This window comes from Arachis hypogaea, chromosome 11, assembly GCF_003086295.3.
Source record: "Arachis hypogaea cultivar Tifrunner chromosome 11, arahy.Tifrunner.gnm2.J5K5, whole genome shotgun sequence".
NCBI lineage: Eukaryota > Viridiplantae > Streptophyta > Magnoliopsida > Fabales > Fabaceae > Arachis > Arachis hypogaea.
In genome coordinates, this window is record NC_092046.1 from 73,974,282 (window position 1) to 73,979,792 (window position 5,511).

The 5,511-nt window shown below is 35.0% G+C and overlaps 1 non-coding gene across 1 annotated transcript; it reads left to right on the plus strand.

Moving 5' to 3' along the window:
* Positions 1-1,233: 1,233 nt before the first annotated feature.
* Positions 1,234-1,337, plus strand: LOC112725037 (small nucleolar RNA R71). Its single transcript, XR_003164168.1, has one exon. It is a non-coding gene; the product is annotated as a small nucleolar RNA R71 (small nucleolar RNA).
* Positions 1,338-5,511: the final 4,174 nt, after the last annotated feature.

Genomic DNA, 5,511 nt, shown 5'->3' on the forward strand with positions numbered 1-5,511 from the left:
AGTTTCTCCATTACAGAGAGTGGCATGAGGTTTATTCCTGATCCCAGGTCACATAGAGCCTTCTTAAAGGTCATGGTGCCTATGGTACAAGGGATTAAGAATTTTCCAGGATCCTGTTTCTTCTGAGGTAATTTCTGTTGATCCAAGGTATTCTGCTCCTTAATGAGCAATGGAGGTTCATCCTCCCAAGTCTCATTACCAAATAACTTGGCATTCAGCTTCATGATTGTTTCAAGATACTGAGCAACTTGGTCTTCAATAATATCTTCATCCTCTTCAGAGGAAGAATACTCATCAGAGCTCATGAATGGCAACAGTAAGTTCAGTGGAATCTCTATGGTCTCTATATGAACCTCAGATTTATTTGGTTCCTCATTGGGGAACTCTTTAGTGGCCAGTGGACATCCATTGAGGTCTTCCTCACTGGAAATCACTGCCTTTTCTTCATCCCTAGGTATGGCCATGTTGGTTGTGTTTATGGCCTTGCACTCTCTCTTTGGATTCTCTTCTGTATTGCTTGGGAGAGTACTTGGAGGAGTTTCAGCCACTCTTTTACTCAGTTGACCCAATTGTGCCTCCAAATTTCTAATGGAGGACCTTGTTTCAATCATGAAACTGAGAGTGGTCTTAGATAGATCAGAGACTATGGTTGCTAAGTCAGAGAGACTCTGCATAGAATTCTCTGTCAGTTGCTCAGAAGATGATGGAAAAGGTTTGCTATTGCCAAACCTGTTTCTCCCACCATTATTATTGAAGCCTTGATTACGCTTCTGTTGATCCTTCCATGAGAAATTAGGATGATTCCTTCATGAAGGATTATAGGTGTTTCTATAGGATTCTCCCATGTAATTCACCTCTTCCATTCCAGGATTCTCAGGGTCATAAGCTTCTCCTTCAGGGGAGGCTTCTTTAGTACTGCCTGATGCAACTTGCATTTTAGTCAGACTCTAAGAAATCATATTGACTTGCTAAGTCAATATTTTATTCTGAGCTAATATAGCATTCAGAGTATCAATCTCAAGAACTCCTTTCTTTTGAGTTGTCCCATTATTCAAAGGATTTCTTTTAGAAGTATACATGAACTAGTTATTTGAAACCATTTCAATGAGTTCTTAGGCTTCTACAGGCATCTTCTTCAGATGAAGAGATCCTCCAGCAGAGTGATCCAATGACATCTTGGACAATTCAGACAGACCATCATAGAATATACATATGATGCTCCATTCTGAAAATATGTCAAAAGGACACCTTCTGATCAATTGCTTGTATCTTTCCCAAGCTTCATAGAGGGATTCACCTTCCTTCTGTCTGAAGGTCTGGACTTCCATTCTAAGCTTGCTCAATTTTTGAGGTGGAAAGAAATTGGCCAAGAAGGCATTGACCAACTTTTCCCAAGAGTTCAGGCTTTCTTTAGGTTGTGAGTCCAACCATATCCTAGCTCTGTCTCTTACAGCAAAGGGGAAAAGCATAAGCCTGTAGACTTCGGAATTAACCCCAGTGGTCTTAACAGTGTCATAGATTTGCAAGAATTCAGCTAAAAACTGATGAGGATATTCCAATGGAAATCCATGAAACTTGCGATTCTGCTGCATTAGAGAAACTAACTGAGGCTTCAGCTCAAAGTTGTTTGCTCCAATTGCAGGAATTGAGATGCTTCTTCCACAGAAGTCAGAAGAGGGTGTAATAAATTCACCAACCATCTTCCTTACATCTCCACCATTGTTGTTATTTTTGGCTGCCATGACTTCTTCTTTTTCGAAAATTTCTGTTAGGTCCTCTCCAGAGTGTTGTGCTTTAGCTTATCTTAGCTTCCTCTTTAGAGTCCTTTCAGGTTCAGGATCAGCTTCAACAAGAATGTTCTTATCCTTGTTCCTGCTCATATGAAAAAAAAAGAAAACAGAGAAGAAGAGGAATCCTCTATGTCACAGTATAGAGATTCTTTTATGTGAGTAGGAGAATAGAAGAGTAGAATGAAGAAGGGAGAAGAAGAATTCGAACACAGAGAGGGGGAGAGGGTTCGAATTATAAATTGAAGAGAAGTGTTAGTAAATAAATAAAACAAATAGAAAGAGATGAGGGAGAGAGAAATTTGAATTTTAAATTAAAAGAAAAGAAAAATATTTTTGTTTTTATTTTAATTATTGGTTAGTATTCGAAAATTAAAAAGAAAAATAAAATAAAATTAGAATTTAAAACAATTAGTTAATTAAAAAGAATTTTGAAAAAGTTGTTAGAGGTTTTCCAAAATGATGAGAAATAGTAAAACAAACAAAAAAGTCAAGTAGTTAATTGAAAAAGATTTGAAAATCAATTTTGAAAAGATAAGAAGTTAGAAAAGGATTTTAAAATTAAATTTTGAAAAAGATATGATTGAAAATCATTTTGAAAAAGATTAAAAAGGAAATTAAAAAGATTTGATTTTTGAAACTAAAGTTGATTACTTGACTAACAAGAAACTAAAAAATATGATTCTAGAATTTAAAGATTGAACATTTCTTAATAGGCAAGTAAAAACTTGAAATTTTTGACTCAAAACATTGAATGTTAGCATTAATTTCAAAAATCATGAAATAAAAATAAGAAAAAGATTTTGAATATCAATTTTTTGAAGAATTTTTGAAAAATAGGAAAGAAAAATGAAAAAGATTTGATTTTTGAAAAAAGATTTGAAAAGATAGAATTTTTAAATTGAAATTTTGACTTGACTAACAAGAAACAACTAAATTTTAAAATTTTTTTGACCAAATCAATTCAAAATTTCAAAAATTATGAGTGAAATAAGGGCAAGATATTATTTTTTATTTTTGAAATTAATGAAGAAAGAGAAAAACAATAAACAGACACAAGACATAAGAAATTAAAATCAAAATAACTAATGCATGCAAGAATACTTTGTATGTCAAGATGAACACCAAGAACACTTTGAAGATCATGATGAACACCAAGAACATATTTTTGAAAATTTTAAGAAAAGAAAAACATGTAAGACACCAAACTTAAAAATTTTTATTGTTTAGACACTATGAATTCGAAAATGCACAAGAAAAACAAGAAAAGACACAAAACAAGAAAAACTAAAGATCAAACAAGGAAAATCATCAAGAATAATTTGAAGATCAAAGAAGAACACATGATGAATTTTCGAAAATTAGAGAAAAATTAAAAAGATGCAATTGACACCAAACTTAAAATTTGACACAAGACTCAAACAAGAAACACAAAATTTTTGGTTTTTTTATGGTTTTATTAGTTTTTTTTGTATTTTTCGAAAATTAATTTGGAAAAAGAAAAATAAGAATTTCAAAATTTTTAATAAGAATTCCAGGATTCATGCATTGTTAGTCTAAAGCTCCGGTCCAAAAGATTAGACATGGCTTAATAGCCAGCCAAGCTTTATGTGAAAGCTTCGGTCCAAAAGATTAGACATGGCCAAATGGTCAGCCAAGCTTCAGCATAGAAATACAGACATACAACAGCCAAATAGATCGGAATCCAAAGAGGCTCTTGCAAAGATAAGTGGAAACCTCGGTCCAAAAGATTAGACATGGCTTAACAGCCAGCCAGGATTCAACATATCTCATGAAACTCTAGAATTTGTTCTTAAAAACTCTGAACAACAAATTTTTTTTTTGGATTTTTCGAAAACTATATATATATATATATATATATATATATATATATATATATATATATATTGGATTTTTCGAAATTAAAATAAAAAAAACTTAAACATAAAATAAAATTACCTAATCTAAGCAACAAGATGAACCGTCAGTTGTCCAAACTCGAAAAACCCCGGCAACGGCGCCAAAAACTTGGTGCACAAAATTGTGATTCACAATTTTTACAACTCCGGTGCAACTAACCAGCAAGTGCGCTGGGTCGTCCAAGTAATAAACCTTACGTGAATAAGGGTCGATCCCACGGAGATTGTCGGCTTGAAGAAAGCTATGGTCATCCTTGTAAATCTCAGTCAGGCGGATTTAAATGGTTATGAGGTTTGAATAATTAAAAGATAAATAAAACAGAAAATAAAGTAAAGTTACTTATGTAATTCATTGGTGGGAATTTCAGATAAGCGTATGGAGATGCTTTGTTGCTTCTGAATCTCTGCTTTCCTATTGCCTTCTTCCAACCATGCATTACCTCCTTCCATGGCAAACTGTAAGATCCTCTCAGTGAAAATGGTCCTCTACGGTTTTTGCACGACTAATCAACTGTCAGATTTCTCGTCTCGGATGAAAAATACCAGGTACAGCTACCGCATGGCTAATCATCTGTCAGTTCCCACTAGCGTTGGAATAGGATCCATTGATCCTTTTGCACACTGTCACTTGTGCCCAACATTCGCAGGTTTGAAGCTCTTTACAGTCATCCCTTCCCGGATCCTACTCAGAATACCACAAACAAGGTTTAGACTTTCCGGATCCTAGGAATGGTTCCCAATTATTCTAGCCTATACCACGAAGGTACTAATCTCATGGACTCGGTCTGTGTATTAGATATCCAAGAAAATATACTCCAGCTGTCGTTCAATGACTATGTTGAACATCATGTAGACCGCTTTGTGGTTATCAGGCACGCGGATCTTGGCTAAGCGAGTAATGAAGATTAGGTGATTGTCACGGGTCACCCCTTCATTCTGACTTAACTGAATTAAGTACGAGAGTATATCTTGGAGAAGAAGTAGGCGTGAATTGAGTAGAAAAACAATAGTACTTGCATTAATTCATGAAGAACAGCAGAGCTCAACACCTTAATCTATGGGGTGTAGAAACTCCACCATAGAAAATACATAAGTGAAAGGTCTAGGCATGGCCGTGAGGCCAGCCTCCAAACATGTACAACTCTATGATAGTTCGAAAAAGACTCCCAAAGATGTAAAATAAACCACTAAAAGTAGTTTTTATACTAAACTAGTAACTAGGGTTTACAGAAATTGAGTAACTAAGTGTAGATAATACAGAAATTCACTTCCGGGGCCCACTTGGTGTGTGCATGGGCTGAGCATTGAAGCTTTTTCGTGCTTAGGCTGTTCCTGGAGTTAAACGCCAGCTTTGGTGCCAGTTTGGGCGTTTTACGCCAGAATTTTAGGCTGACTTTGGACACCAGTTTGGGCTATCAAATCTCGGGCAAGGTATGGACTATTATATATTTCTAGAAAGCCCAGAATGTCTACTTTCCAACGTAATTGAGAGCGTTCCAATTGGGCTTTTGTAGCTCCAGAAAATCTACTTCAAGTGCAAGAGGGTCAGAATCTATCAACATCTGCAGTCCTTTTTCAGCCTCTGAATCAGATTTTTGCTCAGGTCCCTCAATTTCAGCCAGAAAATACCTGATATCATAGAAAAACACAAAAACTCATAGTAAAGTCCATAAATGTGATTTTTGAATAAAAACTAATAAAAATATAATAAAAAATAACTAAAACATACTAAAAACTATGTAAAAACAATGCCAAAAAGGGTATAAATTATCCGCTCATCAAGCACCTAGTAGTGTTTGGGCGCA